Here is a 25,908-nt window from a genome sequence, read left to right on the forward strand (position 1 = left end):
TTTCAGTATTCAGGCAGGGGACCTGAACCATTTAGTTCTATTTGTTCTTTTTTCTTTGTAATTTCCACACTTCTGCATCGAAAGAAGGAAGCTCTAGAGGTAGCAACAAGTGTTTCAATAGAAATTCATCTATCAAACATTCTTCACAGGCATTTCACATCTCCTATGGTCTTGGCAGCACTCCTCTGGGGTTCATTCCATCCATCCAATTTTATGGATGAAGACTTAAGACTCAGAGAGAACAAGGGACTTGCCCACACTGACACCATAAAGGATGATGTGGGATCCATTGCATCCATCCAATTTTATACAAGAAGACTCAAGGCTCAGAGAGAATAAGGGACTTATTCACCATAATGAGTGACGTGGCAACTCAAACACCCCAACTCCAAACTTTACATTCCCTTTTCTATACCCCAAGGCCTCTGTTGTGGTTTGAATGTGGTTTGTCCACACCAAAACTCATGCTGAGGCTTGGTTCCCAATGTGGTGGGGTTGGAGGGTGGGCCCTTTAAGAGGTGATTAGGTTATTTAAATAGATTAATGTCTTTCACCAAAGACTGGGTTAGTTCTCTCGGGAATGGATTAGTTCCCATGAAAGTGAGTTGTTGCACAGTGAGATTGCTCTCATGTTTGCCCTTTCACAAGCCTAGTAGTCCTTCTGTTTCTCTACCACATTTTGATACAGATGCAGCCAGAAGCCACCAGATGCAGCTACTCAATCTTAAACTTCCCAAACTGCAAAGCCATGAGCTAAATAAACCTCTCTTTTTATAAATTACCCAATCTCAAATGCTCTGTTGTAGCAACACAAAATGGATTAAGATAGCCTCTTTACTGAAAACATCATGATTCCAGTTATTTAAGAAAGTAAATGGAGCAAGCAGGAAGTCAATTCCTCAAGATAACTCAATAAGCCAAAAATTAAGTACTTGTCAATGTAATAGCAGTTAAAGGAGACAGCAAAAGAGAAATATAGGAAGTCTTTGGGGACAATAGGCTTCAAAGAATTCAAAGAAGATATAACTGATTCTAACTTATTTATCCCCCTCACTCCTATCTCAAAGACCTTGGTTTTTCCTCAAAAATATTTGTACAAAAAGCACTCTTAGCTAAGAAAATTATTGCAAGCAGGCTGTTTAATTTCATGCCTTTAAAAGAAATCATCACAAGGTCATCCTTTTTAAGAAAAAAACAGCTCTTTGGATTATTTATGACAAGAGCCACCATGAGCTGAGAGCCTGCTCGGGGCCAGGCACTGTTAGAAAGTCCATAGTTGGCTCATTTGTTGAGGAATGCAGATGGTTTTTTGCTACTTCTCAGTAGCCTCTCACACTGTGAGATGGCTGTGATTAGGAGCATCACCTAAGGGATGGAAGGTCAGAACAGAAAAAGAACAACAAAATGAGCTTTGTCCCTACCATCCTGGGACAGAATCTAGAAGGGAACAACTATCACCTGAGCAGCTCCAAGCACCTGGGCCCTCTAAAGAAGACTTTCCTCTAATGTCAATGTAAAAATCACTGAAGCACCATTCCTTACCAGCCAAAAGAAATTCAGTACCCTTATAAGTATCTCTGAAAATTCCTTTGGGTAAAAAAAAAAAAAAAGATGGCGATTATCACCTCTTGCTGGTGCTCCAAATTCCAGCTCAGGCTACTATACCATCTGTGGCCCTCTGGGCACCTGCTCTTTCTGGCTGCTGTCCCTTCCCTGCACTGCTCTACATGGACACAGCCCAATCTCACATCCTTTGTTCCTACAATATTATTAACTCAAGTAGTAATCACCTAATATTGGACTGCAAATATCACTAAGCTTAGAGTCCCCATCTCAGATGAAGGATCACTCTCTGACATTAGGCCATCTCCCTCCTAGGGCTTAACCCAGGACTGGGTCCCTTCTCCCTGCACCAACTCTTTCCCTAATGTGTTAGTTAATTTTATGTATCAACCTGATTGGGCCATGGGGTACCCCAGATACATGGTCAAGCATTATCTCCAGGGTGTCTGTGAGGGTGTTTCTGGATGAGATTAACATTCGAATCAGTAGACTGAGTCAAGCACTTGTCCTCCCCAGTGTTGGTGGGCTTCATCCAATCCACTGAAGGTCTAAATAGAATAAAAGACTGGATAGGAAAGAATTTTCTTTGTCTCTGTCTGACTATCTTTAAACTGGGACATTTTCTCCTGCCTTCAAACTCTGATTTAGACTAGAATATACACTATTTGATCTCCTGGGTCTCAGCCTTACAGATCCTGAAACTTCTCTGCCTCCATAACTGCTGAATAGTTTATAATAAATTCCTTGCACATCCTTTAATTTGAAATAAATAAAGCTTGTATTGTTTCTGTTTATCTGGAGAACTCAGACTAATGCACTTATCTAGTAAATCTTCTCCTTTCTAACCCCCTTCCTTCTTCTCTCCTGAGTCTGCACATTGCAGGGCAGAAGGAAGGACACAAAATTTTCTATAGCTTTATTATGCAAAGGAATTTTAACATCGTGTTTGTTTCAGCCCTTGGCACCTAGACTCTCTCTGGGCCTTCTTATGGAAAACAAGGGGTCTATTAGGCTGTTTTCCTGAATAATTGAGTGGTTCTCTCTCCAACCATATTTTTTCCCTTTATCCTAGTCTTAAAATTCAGGCAAGAATATAGCAGTCTTTTGATTGGTTGATTTTGTCTTTCAAATTAGCCCCCTTTATACTCCACTGTTAATATAACTCTGTCAGAGGTAAATAATGGTAGCTACCCCTTCCTTAGGATTTTATAAAATGCTTTTCTAAACATTGTTTCAGATGCTTTTCACATGAATAACTACATGAAGCAGTTATTATCATCTCCATTTTATAAAACATACAAACGGATTAAGTGATGGCTAAGCTATTGCAGCTGGTAGGGGAGAAATCTAAGATTGACTCTGGGACTTTGGATCATGAGGCCAGTGTTTTTTTCACTATGTCTAAGCTTATTAGTCACACACACTAACATAGAAACTTGGAAATCTCAGAGTTGGAAGACATGGTAGAGACAATATATCTGGATCAGCTACCAATACAGGAAATTTCTCCACAGTGTCCCAAGTCATACAGGAAACGTCTAGGGGGCCAGTGTGTATGCAGTTCAGTGAGTGAAAGGGATAAAGAGGGAAAGAAATCAGCGAAGTGGCTATGGGCCAGATTAAGTAGAAAAGGCAGTATTTGGATCTTCCTGGGTTCTCTCCCAGAGTGCATGAGTTTCACCTCTGCTCTCTGCACCCTGCAGACATGGAGAGAGAGAAAAGACCTAGACAAACAAGCATCAATAATCTCAGAAGACAGACAACCTGGATATTCAGCTATAGTAGTCATAATTTTAAAGAAAATTGGTACATCCATTTTTTTAATGTCATCTAAGTGGAACTTAAAATGTAGAAATCTTGTTGTTTGGATGTGTGATGTAATTCAGAATTGAAGAGAAAAACGATGTCTCCCTGGGGTCAAAAGAAAATCTGATACACAAGTTATTAAAAGCCATCCCTTTTAATAGTCTGAACTAAATTCTTCCTGCTGTCGTTTAGACCATTCCTTCTTGTTTTATTCTAATAGAAGGTAATAAACCAGGTATTTTCCTTGTAAAATACCCTCTGAGGAACTGCATTTCCAGGAGAAATTCTGCCAGGTCACATATGACAAAAGAATAGAGGAGCCTGGTCCCAATGTACATCCCCAGATGCTCAACAGACACACATGTGCATACACACACGTGCACATGCAGAGACAAGCAACAACGATTGCCAGGCCGTCAGGCTGGGTGCCGCGTGCTTCTCACAGCATGTTTTCAATGCTGCACATAGCAATCCAAAAAGTGGAAGAGCTCTCCTCCAAGCCCAAGCCCTGACCTTCCCCTTCCCCACACACCTACCCTTACACTGCTTCTCTGGTAGCACCACCTCTGCTGCAGGTGAACAGCCCAACTGCTCAAGGTCATCTGACCTTCACAAACACCGTGAGGGAACAAATCTCCACATGCACACTCCACCCATGGCCAAAGTCACAGGGCCCCATTGGACATTATCTTTGGTGCAGATGTAAAGAGTCCAGAATCTTACCCAAGTCACTGGGAATGTTCACTAGTTCTCCAATCATCGCACATTTTCTTCCAACTCCCACACTTAAAGGCATTCTCTTTTCTTACTAGTTTCTCTCCTTTCACAACCAGGTGTGCTGGTACATTTGTGCCTCTCAATTCCTTTTCTACACTTTTCTGTCATATGAGCCTTAAGAGATCAACACCCTTGGGGAAGCTGTGCCACCCAGGCTCCCTTGTCCTCTGGTTTTACATTGAGTTTGACTGAGAGGGACAGCAGCAGCAGGAGAGAGACCAAGGTGTTTTTTCCCTGTCCTGGTCCTGCCTAGACACTGCAGCTCCTGCTAAGCATCCTCTCCATGTTCTTGTTAGGTTTCTTAACACTATTTCCTCTCTGGGTTCCTGCAGTCCTAGAGGTGGTAACAGCTTCACACTGCTCCTAGTCTCTGGGAGCATCAGCATCCTAGACTGATTTCCTTAATTCTGATCATATGGCTATGAGTAGAGGTCTTTTATTAAAGCTTTTTCTAGAACCTTACTAACATACCAGACCTAGTTTATTTTCAGGCCCTTTAGTTCCTAAATGAAGGTGATGACTTTTCCTTTGGGTCATGAGTCCAGCCCAATTGTCTCATTTCCACACAGTCACATTTACAGACAATGTTCTCAAACAGGTCAATGTTCTCAAGGCTCCACCCACATGATTTCTTTCCCATGGTCCTGACACTCAGCTTCTTCCTGAATCTAAAATTATTTATTGATTCAAATAATATTTACCGAGGACTTAAGGATATCAGCCACTGTAAATACAATAGTGCAGAAGACACAGTCCTTGTTTTCAAGTGCTTACATTCCAGTGAAGGAAACAAAAAAGGAATAAACAGGAAAAATATTAAGAAGAAACAGAAGAAGAACAATGTAACTCGGTGTAAAGGACAACTAATTTAATCTTGGAGAACCAACAGAGGTCATGCCCAGTGTGAGATTTAACAAATAGGAAAGTACTCCAGCCACAGTGGCCCATGCCTGTAATTCCAGCACTGTGGGAGGCCGAGGCAGGTGGATCACTTGAAGCCAGGAGTTCGAGACCAGCCTGGCCAACATGGTGAAACCTTGTCTCCACTAAAAATACAAAAATTGCCAGGCATGATGGCAGGTGCCTGTAATCTCAGCTACTCAGGAGGCTGAGGCAGGATAATTGCTTTAACCCAGGAGGAGAAGGTTGCAGTGAGCCAAGATCCCATCACTGCACTCCAGCCTGGGTGACAGAGCGATACTCTGTCTCAAAAAAAAAAAAAATAGGAAAGTATGATACAGGAGAAATGTAACTATTAAGACAGAAGGAAACATGAGCAGATATTCTGAGACAACGTGGCCCAGAGAACTGAGAGTGCACAGCAAGGATAGTGTAAGACAGAGTAAGAAGAACGAGCTGGGGAGAGAGGAGGCAGATCACAAAAGCTCTTATAAGGAGTTGGACTTTATCCAAAGAGCAATGTGGAATCATTAAAGGGTGTTAAGATGAAAAATACCACAATTAGATATTTTGAGAAGAAATCTCAAAAAATAAAGTAGAGAATAGACTGGAGGGAGGAAAACGAATCTAGGCACAAAATGGTGGTGGCCTGACCTAGAGAGTTTCAGTGAAGATTGGAAGAGGTGGGCAGGATTATCAAACACATCTAGACACTAGGATTAATAGGATTTAGCTATGCTCAGGATGTACGAGATGAGGAAGATAAGGAAATCGATAGTCACACCCAGAAATGGCTTAAGCAAGAGTATGCTGGAACCACTCCCAGTGATGGAAAACACAGGGGGAACAGAAGGTCAAGGGTTAATATCCCCTCGTTAATAAAAGTGATGACTAATAAATAAGATATTCCCTAATAAATAAAAGTGATTCTGATTTGAAGTCCAGCCAGATCTCAAACTCAAACTCCTTGAGTTTGAAGGTGATCACTTGTCTCATCAATCCAGAATTCCTATTCTTCTTACCCACCACCAACCCCCACCTCTGAGCTGACACTGAACGCCTGCCTTCCAAGTCCCAAGAAGCAACCGTTTCCCCATATAAATGTAATTCAAGTTCAGTTCGTGACTCTAGCCAAGGTGGTGACCCCTCAAGTCCCCTTTAACATTCGAGTAGGGATTATTTTCAGTAAGCTGTAGCCAAACGAGTAAAGATAAACATTCCCACCTGGAGGTGAAATCAATCATTTATTCAGCAAGTGACGGGCTCCTGCTTGGAGAGTAAAACATGATGGAAAGAAACAGCATCTTCTGCTAAGAGCAGGTGTACCTAAGCTAACAAATACCCCCACCCCCTTTCCCGTTGAGTTTGCACCCCTTTCCCAAGGCCCAGGAAAAATCTAAATCAACCTTCCTTCAGCCAAAGCCAAATCCCTGCCAAGAGAGTGACAAACGTGTTCATGGGCCAAAGCTGAGTTTTCAGCTCTGCTATTCTCATCAGCTATACCTGTGGCTGAGCCCTGGCTCTCCCCAGTGACAGCAACCAGCTAAGGAACACACAGGACTCATTAGGAACTGGACATCAGTGTTCTCTGTCCTTCTTGGCCAATGCCTCTTATTCACTTCACTTCAACATACATTCACTGAACACCTGTTATGTGCCAGTTTCTGTGAATAGCTGTTCGTATAGAAAAAATGTGAGCAAAGTTACTTCTGCACTTGAAAAGATAACTATTTGGAGGGAATAAAGATGTACACTATATCATCATAATATACTGGATAAGTAGTGTATTCTAAATGTTAGGGGAATACAGGTGAGGAAGCAATAAATCCTTCCTAGGATGATGAGAAGTGAGGGAGGGAACATTAAGGAAAAGTAAAAGGAGGGGTGGAATGAAGAGTATGGCAAAGGAAACAGGAAACGAATGTGCTGTGGCTGGAGCCTGGGGCTTCATTTGCCATGGTGAGGAATGAGCTTCAGTCTGTAAGCACAGGGGAGCCCTGAGCATAGACAGCCTCGGTTTATAATCCTTAGACCATGGAATGGAGCCACTCAAAATGTGATCCGCAGACCTCAGCCACAGATACTAGCCCACCAAGGTAAGCAGCAGAACTGAAAGTGGGCCTTTAGAAACTTCACATTGACATGACATTCAAGCATGTGATTGGTGGGCTCATATCAGGATGCAGACCAGTTTGGGTGTGGTCACACTTCTTGAGTGAGTCTCACATGCTTTAAGCTGGGAGCTAGTATCACTTGATGGCAGATTGAAATTTTTTAAAAAATATGTAATTCTTTTCCATAGGTAACTTGAGAAGCATTGTTCCATAAGTTCCTCAGTTAGACTTCATAATGTCCTTGGCATTATATGTAAATGTAAAATTGTGTTTGTGTGTGCTTTCTTCCTCAAGAGAGAGCCCATAGCTTTCATCAGATTCTCACATAGATACCTGACCAAATGCTTTAAGAGAAATTGCCTTAGAGATCATCAAGAATGTGGTGGCTCATGCCTGTAATCCCAGCACTTTGGGAGGCCAAGGTGGGTGGATCGCCTGAGGTCAGGAGTTAGAGACCAGCATGGCTAACATGGTGAAACCCTGTCTCTACTAAAAATACAAAAATTACCTGGGTGTGGTGGTGAACGTCTATAATCCCAGCTACTCAGGAGACTGAGGCAGGAGAATCACTTCAACCCAGGAGGCAGAGATTGCAGTGAGCTGAGATAGTGCCACTGCACTCCAGCCTGGGTGACAGAGTGAAACTCCATCTAAAAAAAAAAAGATTTCTTTTGTGTGTTAGAAAGAACCTCCTGGGCACTAAGAGTAAGGAATGGCCCACACACATGGACAGTTTCATCCAGCCCTTATTCAGCAGATACACTGCTACTCCAGCTACCCAGACATCATACCACATCATGACCACCAGGGAAGTTCCTCTCCACAAATGTGCTCAGAAAAGAGCACAGCTGCAAGATGCTCTTCCCTGGAAAAACAGCGGAAAGTCCACTTGGAAAAAAACTGATCCCAAACAAGGAATTCAATCCAACAATATTTATCGAGCACCCAGTATAAATAAAGGGCACTGTATTAGGTGAGTTGGGATCATTCAGAGAACAGATTGGGGATGGTGGACCAGCCCCCAAGGGGATGGCATTCCTGGGAGCTCTATTCTAATTCACAGTGTTACTTAGAGGTGATCTTGGTTTGAATTTCTCCAGAATAGGATTAAGTACTTCTTGAATTGCCTATTAACAAGCTTTACATATTTTTTCAAAATTTCAATCTGCCACCAATCAATACTAGTTCCTAAATAGTGATCCCAGGAAACACTACGAGGGGTGTGGAGAAGTGAAACATGGGGGGAAAAAAAGGCAGACCAAGAAGCGTGCATTATTAGGGCAGTTTTCACTGGAGCTTAATTCTACTAGGAATTCCAGAAGTCAATGTAGATCAGCACCTCGGAATTATTGCAACCAAGGACACAGGAGATAGTTATTTACATACCAGCATGCACCAACCATTAGCAAGGGCTGATGAGCATGCAGGTAATTGGGGCTCCAGCCTTACCCCATGGAGGTTGAACAGTCATTCCTACAGTGGTAAATTCCAAGAAGATATGGGCAGAGCAAGGACAGTATTTGCTATAGGGCCCTAAACTTTTGAATGCCTAATTCATTCATTTGTTCACTTATTCATTCATCCATTTATTCATCATCAATTTAATATGTCTCCTCCGCCAGGCAAAGGAACCAGGCATTATGTAAACACAGAACTTTAGAAGTGAAACTGACCTCAGAACTATTTAATCCAAAATTGGATGTGCATAAAAATCACTTGAGGAGTTATTTGAAAATGCACATCATTGGGCCTGACCTACAGAAGTTTTAATGCAATAGATATGGCATGGGTCCCGGGAATTTGCATTTTACCAAGCACCCCAGTAATTCTTGGACCACACTTAAAGAAACTTAGAATCTAATTACAAGTCTTTAAATTTATAAATAAAGAAAATAAAAATCAAATATGATGATAATGAAATTCCTATCATTATAAGGTTTTCACAACTTTTTATGCCTTTGCTTTCACTCTGCCAAGATCTTTCTTCCCTCCTACCTCTTGGTTGCTTATCAAATTATTACTTATCCTGAAAGATCCAGTTCTGGCATCTCTACTTCTAAGGAATTTAATAACACATCTCTTTGCTTATTAAACTCCTATTACATACTTTCATTGTAGCGATCACCATATTTCCTTATAATTATTTTCATATATGCATATATCCTCCACTAAAAGTTTTGAGGGTAACATTTATGACTCACTCACCTCTCATCTCCAATAACTGGCTTAAATGCTTCCTTGATCCCAACAAATTAGATCTGATTGATTAACCTGGATCATAGGACTTTATACCCATCAGAGAGCACAGGACATGACTTACATCAGCTCCAACTCGAGTAGTGTGACCTATCTTATAGCCATGGGGGATGCGGGAGGAGACACGATGATTAAAAATCACCTGGACTCCATGGAAATTCCCTACAGGAAAGTGACATACTGTCACTGGAAGAATGAGGCAAAACTCTCGAACAGCAATCGCTGTCTGGATCTTAATTCTACTAGGGACTCCAGAACTCAATGTAGACCAGCACCATGGTTCTGCCACTTATAAAATGAGATCATTAAAGAATTTTTCAATCCATAAAGTTTTGCATGAATCTAAGTATCAAGCTTTCTTCATGTTTCCCTTCCAAAGAAACTAGATGTAGCATTATCAGTGTGGCAATGAGAACAAGGAGGGGACTACAGAAGAAGCTGTCTGAAACATTTTTTTCCATGGGTGGAAGGTTGCAATGCTCTAGAGCACATTAAACAAATTTGTAAAAACCCAGATTGGACTGCTACCCACTTAACTATAAAACTGTCAACACCATGATATCACTCACAGTAACTCTGGAAATATCATTTATAATTATCTATACAGGCTGGTCAGTTTCTTTTTATACTACCAACTCCAAGGTTTTCTCATTTATCTTTCATATTTGAAGTTTCTTTGGAATACCTAACAAGTGCCATAGGGGGTAAAAAGAAAATCCAGTTAATTCTCAAAAGATTGCAAACAGGTAAAAGCCTGTAGCTGCTTCTTTGGCTTCCTTTCCACATAATATATGCTTGTCACACCCTTTCTTAGTTATCCTGTGAAGGGCAGGACTCCCAGGCAGAAATAGGCAACACAGAAAATATTATAAAATAAGGTCTCACGTCTCTTCCTTTTCTGAACACTGGGATCTTAAAGAGCAAATCTTACTTAGTCCCAATATGTTCAGGCAACTCCCTGAGAACAGACACCTTGTCTCTCTGGTTTCCTGTTATATCATCAGTTTCTCATATGGTCTCTGAAACATAGAAGGCACATATTAAATATATCAATGAAAAAATAAATGAGTTAACAATTTCTAAAAGAGATATCTTCCTTTTTTACAAAAGAATTAAGAATGAGAAGCATTCTACAAAGTTAAAAAACTTCAAGTCATCAAGAGTAGCTATAATATATAACTATATAGCACTATACACACACACACACACACACACACACACACGATACAGATGCAGCTCTAGGTTGACTGGTAAACCACTTAAGGCAGGGGTCCCCAACCCTGGTCTGTGACCTGTTAGGAACCAGGACACACAGCAGGAGTCGAGCAGAGGGCAAGTGAGCAAAGCTTTGTCTGTATTTACAGAGCTCCTTGTTGCTTTCATTACCGTCTGAGCTCCACCTCCTGTCAGATCAGTGACATTAGATTCTCATAGGAGCATGAACCCTATTGTGAACTGCACATGTGAGGGATCTAGGTTGCGTGCTCCTTATGAGAATCTAATGCCTGACGATCTGTCACTGTCTTCCATCACTTCCAGATGGGACCATCTAGTTCCAGGAAAACAAGCTCAGGGCTCCCACTGCTTCTACATTATGGTGAGTTGTATAATTATTCATTCTATATTACAAAGTAATCATAAGAGGAATAAAGTACACAATAAATGTAATGTGCTTGAATCATCCTAAAACCATCCCCCTTCCCACCAGCCCATAGTCTGTGGAAAAATTGTCTTCCATTAAACAAGTCCCTGGTGCCAAAAAGTTTGGGGACCACTGTTCATGAAATCTTAACTAGGAAGGAAGGTAACATGTGGCTTGGATATGCATGTCTGTCATCTTCTAATCTATTGTGATATTCTCTGGTGGGCTGGGTGCCATGATACGTCTCATGGGCCAAGTGTGACAGGCCACCCACCAGCTTGAATCAGAACTGACTGCTATGTGCATTGATGAGACTTCCCAGATAATAATCTTGGGACAATTCAAAGTTTAGTCTTTTTCCCTTTTTATCTTGTTACCTTTAAAAAAAAATTGAGTAACCTGCTCTTTGGAGAAAATGTATTAAGTGGAAGTAAATAAAGGTAGGAAAGGTGCTATTTATTTGATCTTTTGTTTGCTCAACAAATAATTCTGAGGACTGTTCTAAGTGCTAGGGATATAGTAGAAAATATCCCTAGCACTTAGAACAGTCCTCAGATTAGGATACCTTATTTTCTGCTGTATTGCTAGCAGTTACAATGGTCCTCCAATTAATTAATAATCAATAGATCTACTAATCTATTCTAATGGATTAAAAACTCTATCCCTAGGGAGCTTATATTCTAGTGGGGAAAGTGGGTAATAAACCAGTAAACAAATCCAGGTCTAATAAAGGCTAGGAGGACAAATTATGAACTTTAAAAAGCTTGGGGTCAATTTAATAAAGGATCCCTAGGGAAGCCCTTCTACTCAGTTGACATGTAGACAGAAAACTGAAGGAAATCTTAGCACTAGCTGAGCTAATTTCCAGAGAAAAGCATTTCAGCCAGTGGGAACAGTAAACACAAAGGCCAGAGGCAGGAGAGCTTCTGACACACTCCTACATGAGAACCATGTAGGAGGCCAGAGGGATTGGAAGTTAGAGGCAAAGTGACTAGAGATCAGTGGGTTAAAGCTGGGGCTTCTAAGCCATGGAAGGACTTTGAAATTTACCATAAGAGAGACCAAAAGCCTCAGGAGGATTTGGATCTACAGGATGGTCTCATTTTATCTTTAAGATAATCACTTCTGAATTTGTACCACTAAGAGACTGTAGAGGTCAAAGGCAGAGAAAGGGCCTCCAGTTTGAAAGCTATCAGCATAGTCCAGGTGAAAGGGCAGTGGTGGCTTGGACCACGGTGCAGCAGGGAAAACATTAAACTTGCAAATGCACATAAGGCACTTGGCACAGTGTCTGGGACAAAAGAAACCCTTGATACCCACAGCTGCTATTATTAATACTGTTATTATCCTATTTTACTGCATGCCAAGAACTGGAGATACAAATCCCACAGTTGGATCATTGGCCTTCTGGGGCCTGAATGAGCCTGCCACTTACTCTCCCTTATAGAATTCTTAGGTCTGATTTTGGCTGGTTAGAAAACTTTGCTTGGTAGTAATCTGGTACTGATAACATTCTTGGAAAGGACAAGGTCATTGTTTTTCCAACACAAATCAAGCGAGGACCCCTGGGGATCTGAAGTTTTTCTTCTGGGCTGTGTGTCTCTGTGTGTGAGTGAGTGTATGGGTTCTGTCTTAGGCAATTCTAGCTGCTGTAACAAAATACCATAGACTGGATGGTTTAAACAACAGACATTCATATTCTCAGTTCTAGAGGCTGGAAGTGCCAGATCAAGGTGCCTTCAGATTCTTTTTCTAGTGAAGACTCTCTTCCTGGCCTGTGAAAGGCCAGTACCTCACTGTACACTCACAGTCTTTTCTAGGTGCATTTGCACAGGGAGAAAGAGAGGACAGCAAGTTCTCAGGTGTCTCTTTTTGTAAGAGTATTAACCCCATCATGAGGGCCCCACCCTCATAATCTCATCTAGACCTAATTAATTCCCAAAGATCTCATCTCCAAATACCACCATATTGTGGGTTAGAGTTTCAACATATAAATATAGACACAATTTGCTGAGAATAATGGTTTCCAGTTTATCCATGTCCCTGCAAAGGACATGAACTCATCCTTTTTCATGGCAGCATACTATCCTGTGGGGAGGGATAGCATTAAGAGAAATACCTAACGTAGATGATGGGTGATGAATGCAGCAAACCACCATGGCACGTGTATACCTATGTAGCAAACCTGCAATTCTGCATATGCACCCCAGAACTTAAAGTATAATAAATATTAAAAAATAAATAAATACAATACAATAAATAAATAATAAATAAATAAATACAGACACAATTTAGTTCACAGCAGGTGTGCACATCCAGTCAAGGACTGTCACAAACACCCAGTAACTAGCAACACCTGCTTCTATATGTGCTTGCTTTTGCTGGTGCTACCACCATCTCTGACTTCTCTGTTCTCTTCCCACCTGTGGAATTCCACGGAGTTTCACTCTCCACACACCTCATCATCCCTTTGCCATACTTGCTAATTCAGACCTGGATAGCTAGAAAAACAATCCACTCCTGTTCCCCACTTCTCCTTGACTTCTTAGCTGCCCCATTAGGGTGGGGATGTGGTTCTATCTATCTGCTGACTCACTTTGATATCTTCCAAATGTTCTCATAAATGTTAGAGAACCCATCTGGGGTCAGGAGAAAGCTCTTGGGGTCGAGGTGGCTTAACTGAATGTCATCTGTGATTAGGGAAGATTGATGACTTGCAAAAGTACTTGCTGAAAGTTAATGGTCTCTGGCTCTGGGTAAAGGGAGAGAATGGTGTTCCTTTTAATCCATCCATCCTTTTCAGTGAGTTCTCTTCCCCTGATGAACTTTTGAAAGCCCCTCACCCTTGTGAGTACATTTGTTTGTTTGCTTGTTCTGCAGCAAGTCTTGCATGGAGCCTTTGAAAGACACAATGAAATGGGAATCATTACTGTATGAATCAATGTAGTACTTCTCTCTGAAGACAGCTTCCAGCACCCATCTAAAAGCAGAGAGGAGGAGAATGCAATCATCAGACGACAAAATGGGATTCATCTATCAATTGTGACATTGCAGCTGGGGAATTGTGAAATATCATGGGATTTGAGTCAGAAATAATTGAGCTGCAGTCCTGGTTTTATTCTGCAATCTTTTAGCTGAATGATTTTTATTACTTGAGATGCCTTGAGTCTCCATTTCCTGATCTTTTTCACAGATCTTTACGTGCGTTTCATGTGCACGCGGTGCACTGGTGCAGGATTCCATGTGCAGCATGTGAGGTCGTAGGCTGGTGGGCGGTCTTATCCAGGCAGACACCACAGCACTCTGTCAGCACTGGCTGGCTGCTTGGACTTCATTCTTATATACTCCTTATACCCTTATATACTCCTCTACTTGGTTCTTAATAGTAACAGCATTCAACTTGTTATCAGAATTCTTCCCACAAAGAAGACTTCAGGTTTTATTGCTAAATTCTATCAAATATTCAGGAAAGAAAAAAAATCAACCTTACAAAAACTCTTCCAAAAAAATACATGAAGAATAAACATCACCCCAACCCCAACTCATGTTATAAGGCCAATGTAGCCCTGTTACTAAAACCTGGAAAAATGTGTAAGAAACTGTAATACACACCAGTGTTCCTCAGGAACTGACTGTAAATGTATGGGCCCAGCTATTATTCCCTTTCACAGGTGGGGAAAGTAAAGTGTGGAGCAGATACGGAACGTTCCCAAAGGCACGTAGCTAAAAGGTGGCAGGTCTAGAATATAAACCTGGGTCTCTCAGACCACAGAAGACTTGCTCGTAACCAGTATGTTAAGGGCCCCTCCTTCTACTATGATGCTTATTGAACAAGCTTGAATTTGACCTTGGAAGGTGAATGAGGGAGGCGGCCTTCTTAGGCCATGCAAGTCACAGCCTCCTGAACTTGAGCATCGAGGCTCCCTCACCTATTGTAACCCCTGACCTTCAAGGACACTTTATTTTCCCCTGCCTGGCTGGAACCTGCTCACCACCAAAAGCTCCACACTCTGTTTTAAGTTCCACAGTGCCAGTCAGTAAAACTGCCAAAGTCACGGTTGTTTGAGTTTTAATCCCCCAGAGGCTTTCTAGAACATATGTTCTAGAAAGACTCAGCTTAAAGCCAAATAAATACTGAGGCAGTTTGACACATGGCCAGTGCATGTCTTGCTCATTAATGAAATGGTGTCCTGCGAGCAGAGAAACGGGTGTGAGCAATTAAGTAGAAGCAGCAGGAGTTCCAGGCTCATGGCACCCTTCCCAGCCTGGCTCCTAGTGAACTCTTCAGCAATCTCCCTTGAACCTCAGAGGGAGAAGGAAGGGATGCTGGCTGAGGTTTCTGGGGCCTCATTTCACAGAATTTCCCTACTGGTCTGTTCCCTGGTTGTCACCCCAACCCCAGACCTGTGCCCAGAAAAGTAATGACTCCTACTCTGTTCTACCCAAGTCTGGGGCAGTCCCTCCCAAGAACAGATTTCTACCCTCAACCACCTAAACTCCACAACATATCAGAAGTGACTTCAAATTAGTAACACCCAGCTCCAAAAGCCAGCCTCATTTATCCACTCACAGGCAGAGGTCAGAGGGCACTTCTTTTACATCAAGACTAGACATTGTCTCTAGAAGATAAGCCCTCTTAAATCTAAAACCAGAAGGAAATATCAAAATACCACTGAGATCCTTCACCTCCTTGGTTAGGTATATTCCCAAGTTACAAATGCCTAACAAACATATATAAAAAAGTTCAACATCACTAATTATCAGGGAAATGCAAATTTAAATCACAATGAGATACCACCTTACTCCTGAAAGAATGGCCATAATTTATAAATTTAAAAATTATAGATATGGGCCTGGATGTGGTGAAAAGGGAACACTTTTACACTGCTGGTGGGACTATAAACTAGTACAACCACTATGGAAAACAGTATGGAGATCCCCTCAAGAACTAAAAGTAGAACTACCATTTGATCTAGCAATCCCACTACTGGGTATCTACCCAGAGGAAAAGAAGTCATTATATGAAAGAGACACTTGCACATGCATCTTTATAGTGGCATAATTCATAATCGCAAAAACATGGAACCAGCCTAAATGCCCATCAACCAATGAGTAAATAAAGAAAATGTGGTATATAAACACCATGGAATACCACTCAGCTGTGAGAAGGAACAAAATAATGGCATTCACAGCAACCTGGATGGAGCTGGAGACCATTATTCTAAGTGAAGGAACTCTGGAATGGAAAATCAAACATTGTATGTTCTCACTTGTAAATGGGAGCTAAGGTATGAGGACACAAAGCATAAGAATGATATAATGGATTTGGGGGACTCGAGGGGAAGGATGGGTGGGGACTGAGGGATAAAAGACTACACATTGGCTACACTGTACATGCTTGGGTGATGGGTACACCAAAATCTCAGAAATTACCACTAAAGAGCTTATCCATGTAACCAAAAACACCTGTTCCTCAAAAACTATTAAAATTAAAAAAAAAAAAAAAAAAAAACACTGAGTCTCCATGGAATTCTACAAGATCCCAGAAAAAACTTTTTATTCCCTTATGTATTCCTGTTATAAACATTTACTAAGAGCCCATGCTAGAACTTTCTCCTAGCCTTTAACTTATCTTTGTATCAATTCTTAGAAAGCACCCCATTCCCCAGGCAGGTGCAGCCCAGCACAAGGGTGTGGCCAGAGGAATCGAGACTCACTCCCTAGTACCTAAGAATCTCATTCTACCACCGCCCCATCCTAAGCAGTCCTACGCAGTTGCATCACCTTCCAGCCTCTTTACAATGAAAACCATTTGAGCCCAAAACACCTAATCAAACAGCAAAGGCAGAACCTCATATGCCCACATTAGCAGTTCATAGAGAAAGTGTTGAGGAAGTTCAGAGAAAAGAATATCGTGAGGTTGGAATTTAATAACAAGTTGAACAGAAGAAATAGGAACTGAACCGGATATGGTAATCAGCCTCCAAGAGGGCCACAACCGATTCCTCCTTCCTGGTTTTCAATGACCTTTGGAGTTCCCCTCCTTATTGAACAGGGCTGACTTGTGTTGTCAATAGGATGTGCAGAAATGATGCAGTGTGACTTTCAAAGCTAGGTCATAAAGGATATTAAGGCTTCTGTATCACTATCTCTGAATTCACTTACTCTGGGAAAAGCCAGCTAACCTACCGTGTCAAGAGGACACTCAAGCGGCCCTCAGAGAGGCTGATGCGGCCAGGAACTGAGGCTTCCTACCAACACCACATGAGGGCGCCATCATGGAAGGAAATTCCCCTGCCCCAGGCAAGCCTTCAGATGACTGCAGCCCCCACCACATCCTGACTATTCCGACTACTACTGCCTAGGAGAGACCCTGAGCCATGGTAACAAAGCTGAGCCACTCCCAAATTCCTCACCCAAGGAAACTGTGAGACAATGAGTACTTATTTTAACTGGCTAAGCTTTGTGGTAATTTGTTACATATCAATAGGTAACTAATGCACTGGGCCTTAAGGAAGTCAAAGGACTTCAATGCTCAGAAGTGGTCACGGGAAGGGTCCTTAGAGAGGAGAAAACTGGCAGTAAAACAAAGGAGAGACATACTCACCATACCCACCTGTTGGAATAGAAGCATGCCTTGCACAAAGGATCAGAAGTCCTCTATTTGAATATCTCTTTGTAGGGTGAAAGTTCTGCTGAGGGAGCAGAAACTTGGTTTCTAACTGGAGCATCTCCAGGCCCTCCCCCAGAAAGTTGGGCAAAGTACTTCCAAAGCACACCCAGGAATCTCCTGCCTCTAATTTCATAGCAGCAGTTTGAACAGGGAAGACAGCTTAATAACTTCCAAAAGAACTCAAATGTAGAAAAAAATATTCTCTATGCTACAAAAATGGTCAGCCCTGGGTACTAGGATGAGGCAATGAAAGGCAGGAACACAATGGGGAGGAAGATATTTACCATTTGCTTCTGAGAATCTGTATTGTTTAAGTTTTTATAACAAAGGGGTAAAAAGAAATATATTCAATTCTACTTTAGTCAGCACACATGATTCGAAACTTGTTTTAAGAATGCAAAGTCCGGGCGCGGTGGCTCAAGCCTGTAATCCCAGCACTTTGGGAGGCCGAGGCGGGTGGATCACAAGGTCAAGAGATCGAGACCATCCTGGTCAACATGGTGAAACCCCGTCTCTACTAACACAAAAAATTAGCTGGGCACGGTGGCGCGTGCCTGTAATCCCAGCTACTCAGGAGGCTGAGGCAGGAGAATTGCCTGAACCCAGGAGGCGGAGGTTGCGGTGAGCCGAGATCGCGCCATTGCACTCCAGCCTGGGTAACGAGCGAAACTCCGTCGCAAAAAAAAAAAAAAAAAAAAAAAGAATGCAAAGTCAAGAGTAATGGGTAATTTGGTCAGTATCACTAAGACTGCCTGTCTCTTTCCCTTTATATTCAGGAAGCCTATGTCATTTTTTCTGAATGAGAAAGAAAGAACTCCCTCTTGCCTCCAGAGTAGGGACTCTCCAAAAACCAGTTTCCATGCTAATGGAGGAAGTATAAAAAGAAGGGATTCTGTCCTCCAGAGATCTACCAATGGGCAGAAAGGGGAAAAGGGTGTTTGCTTCTTACAGACTCAAAATGTAAGCTTGCTTTGCTGACTCTCAGTTCTCAGTGGGGGATTCCCAAAACCAGCTCCCAGCTGGGCCAATGAGAAAAGCTCTTCTTTCAATTCCCAGGGGACCTGGATTCCCAGGGAACTGTTCAGAAATCACTTCTTAAGTTGTATCAAAAAGTCTTCAATTTCATATTCAAATATGTTTAAATATGTTAATATATTTAATATGTTTAAATATATTCAGGTGAAAGAGTATAATCCCGTTTTAAAGATTGTATGACAGCAAGGCAAGAAAGCTGAAAGTTCACTGTAGTTAAAACTGAGGAGATGCACTTTATGTAAATGTAAGGGAAATTTCAGGATGAAAGCTATAACCTTAGGACAACTGATACTAGTTACCAGAAACACCACTAAAGGAAACTGGAATCCTTCTGAAGTCTGCAGGCACACAGTCCAATCTAAAACTTTATTTTTCTCTGCTTTGACATAAGGAAGTAAGAAAGTGGGGATTCAGAGGTGGGGGTCTTAGGAATGCTAATATACCATTTCCATATGAAACTGTTTAAGAGTGTTCTTAAAAGACAGAATAAAAGGATGGAAGAAAAGCTGCCATCACCCAGGTACCCAAAGCACTATGGCCAAACTGTGCCTGAATTTGCATCCCCAAGATATTTAGAATCCAAAAAAATTTAGGTTGACTTAAGCTACACAAGACCTAAAGTCAAGCAAACATTAGCTTAGAGTCTGAGATGGAGAACGTGAAAAATACTTAGGCAAAAATAATCCACAGTGTCCACATTTATTTAAAGCATGCCCTCGATCATAGATGCCTTTTAAATGTATAACTTAATGTTTTATTCAGGTTAACATTTTTAAATTAAGCTAGACTATGGTATGTTTTTAGTTTATTATGACAGGAAGCCAAGTTTATTTAGATCACACATTATTGCCTAGTCACCCTTGCATACCTGAGAGGCAGCTAAAGGGGAGAACAACAGACTACAAAATCCAGCAATGTAAATACAAAGAGAGAATCAGCACAGGTCAACATAATGGAGATCTAAGGTATGGGAGAATATGCCAGCCATACCCCAGCCTTGTTCTTCTCCTTCCAATTTTGTAAAGACAGAAAGATCACATTAAGGCAACTCTCACCCCTCAACCATTCTCCATAGCTGCACAAGCTTAAAAGTACTTAGTACCCTCAGAAACCAGCAGAGAGACATTGAATTGCCTTGTGGGAATGACATGATCCTCAGTAGATTTATACATGGAGGGAATTGTGGCATCAGCTATTTCACTACTGTCCCAATATACAAAGCAGTTGTAAGTAACTCTCAGTTCTTGACATGTGCTCTTCACTGAATGGTTTATTACTATTAATTAATTAGTGGCAGATTATATGATTGTCAAAATACTCACCGCCCCTCCACACTGGGCCCATCCCTATCAGAGGGTTATACTCCCCAGCCCAGTGGCATCATCTGTGGAGATGTGACTTGCTTTGGCCAATGAAATGCAAGTGAAAGTGTTGTGACTCTGGCGGCTTCTGACAGAATTTTCTGGTTCTGCTTCCCTCTTGCCCATCTGTCACGATACCAGCAATGCTTATCATAGAGGCTGCTCATCAGCCTGGGTCTCCGCATGTAAAGCCAAAGCCAGGCCAATGATAGAAATACACAATGAGCCAGAAATAAAACTGATTAGAAGTCACTGAGTTTTTTTAAGTTGACAAATAAAAACTGTATGTACTTATGGGGTACAACATGATGTTTTGATCTATGTATACATCGTAGAATAGCTACATCAAGCTAATTAATTCATCTGTTACCTCATACGCTTAGCTTTTTGTGGGGAGCACACTTAACTTCTACTCTCTTAGTGCTTTCAAGTATGAAATACATTGCTATTAACTGTAGTCACTAAGTTATACAATAGATCTCCTGATCTTCCTCTTCTTACATAACTGAAATTTAGTATCCTTTGACCAGTATCTCCTCAATCCCCCAAACCCCACACTCACCTCCTGGTAACCATCACTCTATTCTCTGCTTCTACAAGTTCAATAAGTCACTGGGATTTTGAGGTTTTGTGTTACCCCAGCATAGAGTAGCCTAACCTGCTTGATATGTAACCACAAACCAGATGGATCCCTGCCTTAGCACACTGAGAAAGGGATCAGAGGGAACGGAACACCTGCTAAGCCAAGTACAATTATAATATGCAGCGTATAGCTCCCTCCTGAATAACAAGACACAGCGTAGTCAAATATCAAGAGCCTGTGGACTCCTTAGGGAATTGTGCAGCATCTCCTAACCTTCAGACATTCTTTTGCAACGCTAATAATTGTTACATATCTGCATACCAACTGTATCACTATTTAATATTTTCTAATTTGCCCATGATTATATCCTAAATATATCAATTTCATCCAAAAAAAAACTTCATTGCACTACAATCAATGAAAAGCCACTATCATTTATCTTAGAGTTGGAAAAAGACATACGTTTTAAAAATTCACCTATATCCCATTTTGACTCTGTATATAGCACCCATGCAAATCTTCTTGGCACCTGAGAAACACTGCTGCAGTGGGCTAGGCTAAGCACTAGGGTGAGACCCCGAGGTTCTGGTTGAGGTTATGTCGCACGTTGTGCAATCTTGAACAACTTTCTCAGTTTCCTCAACCATCGGTGCTAGGAGCATTCCAGGAGCCAAGGAAGCAGGATGCCAATAGTCTCCAGTGGGCCCTGACTGTGGGCTGGTGTGTGGAACTGCTGCAAGCTTTCTTCCTGGTGGCAGATGACATCGTGGATTCATCCCTCACCTGCCAGGGACAGATCTGCTGGTATCAAAAGTCAGGCATGGGTTTAGATGCCATCAATGATGCTATCCTTCTGGAATCATATCTCTACTGCCTGCTGAAGCTCTACTGCCAGGAGCAGCCCTATTACCTGAACCTGATTGAGCTCTTCCTGCAGAGTTCCTATCAGACTGAGATTGGGCAGACCCTGGACCTCATCACAGCCACCCAGGGCAATGTGGATCTTGGCAGATTCACTGAAAAGAGGTACAAATCTATTGTCAAGTACAAGACAGCTTTCTACTCCTTTTATCTTCCTGTAGCTGCAGTCATGCACCTGGCAGGAGTTGATGGCAAGGAAGAGCACACCAATGCCAAGAAGATTCTGCTGGAGATGAGAGATTTCTTTCAGATTCAGGATGATTATCTTAGCCTCTTTGGGGACCCCAGTGTGACCAACAAAGTTGGCACTGACATCCAGGATGATAAATGCAGCTGGCTGGTGCTTCAGTGTCTGCAGTGGGCCATTCTGGAACAGTACCAGAGCCCGAAGGAAAATTATGGGTAGAAGGAGGCCAAGAAGGTGGCCTGGGTGAAGGCCCTGTATGAAGAGCTGGATCTGCTGGACATTTTTTTTTTTTTCAGTATGAGGAAGACAGTTACAGCTGCATTATGGGTCTCATTGAACATTACCCAACGTCCCTGCCCCCAGCTATCTTTCTGGAGCTTGCGTGCAAAATCTACAAGTGGAAAAAGTGACCTAGAGACTGTAAGGGCAGGGAGAGGAGACTGTCAATAAATAAATTATTGCATAACCTTAAAACAAAAAAGAATTTATACTATAAGGCCCTCTCAAGCTCTAACATTGTATCATATACAATTCAGAGCTCTTCCTCTCTACCACTGTGGCTGATAACAATCTGTATTTGTAAAATCACTAGTAATCTTAATGAGAAAAAGAGAATTTAGCTAAACTACAGGATGGTTCCTATTTATGCTGTTTACATTTCTCTGCCAAAGAAAGTCTATCAAAATTATAAAGCCCAAACAAGAACACGTACTATTTCATCTTTATTTATGTTTTGCCAACAACTTATTATTAGTTAAAATTTTCTTATAGTTCCAAAATGATATTTCTCCTCCCCTCCCCATGGGGTGACTTTATTTCCCTCTGTGGTTTAGGAGTAAAGAGGAAGGAAATCATAATTCCACTTAACAGGCAGATGCTGGCTGTTAATCAGCAATAAATACCATATTGGTTATGCAAAGCAAAGGAGTAGCTGTCTATTATAAGAACAATACCCTTTATACTAATTCCAGGACTTCAAATCCTTTCATTGTCCAAGTTCAGAGGACTCCCACTCTTCAAAAAATGAACATATGTAAAACAGACTTACATTAAAATGATAGAGTTTGGAACCCGAAAGGCACCTTGGGGATCATCTGGTTCACTAACATCTTATAGAGATGAAGAAATTAAGACTCCCAAGTCACATAGCTAAGAAGCAGCAGAACTGGGATATGATTCAGGTTCCAAATTCACAGGTAAGGTGATGATACACTCAAGAAATAAAGCCTCTGCCAGGTTCTATTTGTTGTTCTTTATTCAAGTGAATTACCTCTCTTGCCCTCAGTTTAAACATCTGCAAAATGGGGGCCTTACTATCTACATTGTCAGGCTATTCTAAGAATCAAATGAGATATGTTAATGGGTCTCAAATTTGAAGGTTCAAATGAATCCCTAAATTTTAATTCAGTTGTCCAGGGAAGAAGGGGTGGGCAAGGCATAGGATTCTACATTTCTCACAATCTCCCAGGTAATGCCAGTTCTTCGAATAACCAATCATGTCCTGGAAGTGATTCACCAGTAAGGGCTATGAATTCCTGGTCCTGCTGGTATTACCATAACCACTGATGCAACTGGAGTTATGGCGAGGGACAAGGATGGGACAGAGGTGCCAATGGTGCCATACAAGAGATGTCACAAGCCATGCAATAAAGGCATCTTCAGCCCAGATGCCAAGCAAAAGACTCTTCCTGCTGATGGGGCTATAACATGTGCCTGGCACCAAGCAAAGACTCTGATCTCACATTAAGAAAACAGCCAGATGACCAAAACAAACAAACAAACAAACAAAACAAAACAAAAAACACAAAAAATATGAAAACACTACAAAAGTCTCGAAACTCAAGTGAGAGAAAGAGTGAGAAAAGAATTGCTAGTAGCACCTTGCAACCATTTCTAGAGTGCGCCATTATCTTGCCTGTGAGCTTAGAACATGAATCATATCCCAGCTCTGCTGCCTCATAGCTATGTGACTTGGGGACTTTAATTTTTTTCATCTTTATAACATTCTCTAATGGGCAGACAGCCACCATGCTGCAGAGGAACATTATTGGAGGGTTTTACGGACTGAATGTTTATGTCCCTCAAAAATTCCTATGTTGAAGGCTTAGCTCCAAGTATGAGGTATGAGGACGTAGGGCCTTTTAGGGGGAGATTAGGATGGAATTGGTGGCCTTCAAAAAGAGAAAAGAGACACAATAGAGTCAATGTCTGTCTCTCTCTCTCTCTCTCTCATTCTCTCACCACCCCCACCACCCTACCATGTGAGGATTTGGAATTCCCAGCCCCTAGAATTGTGAAAAATAAATGTCTGTGGCCTAAGCTATTCCATCTATGGTATTTGTTGGAGCAGCATGAGCTGACTAAGACAGAGGGGAAAATATTAGCCATGAAACAGATAAAACATCAAGGCTTAAATGCTCTCCTATGGGCAAGTACAAACTCTAAGCTGACCATCATCATATTAGTGCCCTTGGCCATGGAACACATTTGACAGTGAAAGGAATTTTATTCAACACTTATGTCACAACAAGAGGAGTGATCCAGTACAGCCTGTGTCAATCGGGCCATACGTTACTCTATATAAAAATACAACTAGAAAGAGGACTTCTAGAACTTTACAAAGAAGCAGGAGGATTTTACAAGTATTAGAAATTAACTGATATCTATAGCTATTAGGTCTAAGCCTAAGTCTGAAAGAGTATCATATTCATCAAGAGACATGACAGCCTAATTGTTAATATCAGCATGGGTCAGAAAACTTTTTCTACAAAAAGGCAGATATTAAATATCTTAGGCTTTGTAGGTCATACACAGTATCTCTTACACACTCTTGTTTGGTTTTAATCCTTTAAAAGACAGACAAAAGCCTCTCTCAGTAGACTTCATGCTACCTGAATTCAAACTATACTATAAATCCACAGTAAACAAAACAGCTTGGTACTGGTATAAAAACAGACACATGAACTAAAGGAATAGAAAACTCCAGCATCATAAAATATCCCCATGTAACAAAACTGCACATGTACCCCCAGTATCTAAAATAAAAGTTGATCTCAGCACTTTGGGAGGCTGAGTGGGACAAATTGCTTGACCCCAGAAGTTTGAGACTAGGCTGGGCAATATGGTAAGACCCCTTCCCCACAAAAAAAAATCAAAAAATTAGCCAGTATGGTGGTGCTGTAGGCTCAGCTATTCAGGAAGCTGAGGTAAGAGGATCACTTCTGCCCAGGAGGTCAAGACTGCAGTGAACCATGATTGTACTATTACACTCCAGCTTTAGAGGGCAGCTTTTTAGGGCAACAGAGAAACACCCTGTCTCAAATAAATAAATAAAGTAAGTAAGTTGAAGTTTTATTGAAAAAAGAAAAGACAACTCCAGCTGCTGAGAATGCCATTTTTCAAGGTGATAATTTAATCACCAGAGAATTTGAGTTGAGGACACCTTGGTCTTTACCACCCATAAACCTGGATGATACCAATCACATCAACAATAGGCCACTGTGGAGTGTCAGAAAGCTGTGAGACTATGGCTTTCATGACAAATAACTGACTAACAAGAATGCTGGGGATGGAATGGGAGTGAGGAGGTAAGCCTCTAATATCTCACAAAGTCCTGCCATAACTCTTAGGACCGAAGCTCAAAACAGCCTCACCCTTACTATTCATTTTAAATCATCAAATGAATCTGACAATTATTGAGCACCTATTATGTGTTGGGTACCATGCTAGATACTCTTCATATATTAACTCAGCATACTCATAAGAAACTTGTGTGGCCGATGCCATCACCTATTTTACAAATTATGGGCTAGACCCAGAGAAGTTAAGCACTTCACTTGAGGTCATACAACCACAAGTAGTGGAGAACATACTTAAATTCAGGCCCACTCAACTTTAGCACCCAAACTCTTTCCTCTACACGACCCCTTTCCACTCCAGCATACTACAGTTCTGAGCATTTCCTAAGTATCCCCTGGGGTTTTAGAACTGTCCCAAATGCTACGTGAAGAACAGAAGGAGCGTAAGTATGAAAAAGTATGAGAATGTTCAAGAATTTTTATTGTTCTTAAAATAGAAAATTAAGTATGCA

General features: G+C 41.5%; 1 pseudogene; it reads left to right on the plus strand.

Moving 5' to 3' along the window:
* The first annotated feature begins 9,471 nt into the window (after positions 1-9,471).
* On the plus strand, positions 9,472-22,228 carry LOC105726847 (farnesyl pyrophosphate synthase-like; annotated as a pseudogene).
* The last annotated feature ends 3,680 nt before the right edge of the window (positions 22,229-25,908 follow it).

The sequence above is a fragment of the Aotus nancymaae genome, unplaced genomic scaffold (assembly GCF_030222135.1).
Source record: "Aotus nancymaae isolate 86718 unplaced genomic scaffold, 86718_ANA_hifiasm-v0.15.2.pri h1tg000036l, whole genome shotgun sequence".
Classification (NCBI taxonomy): Eukaryota; Metazoa; Chordata; class Mammalia; order Primates; family Aotidae; genus Aotus; species Aotus nancymaae.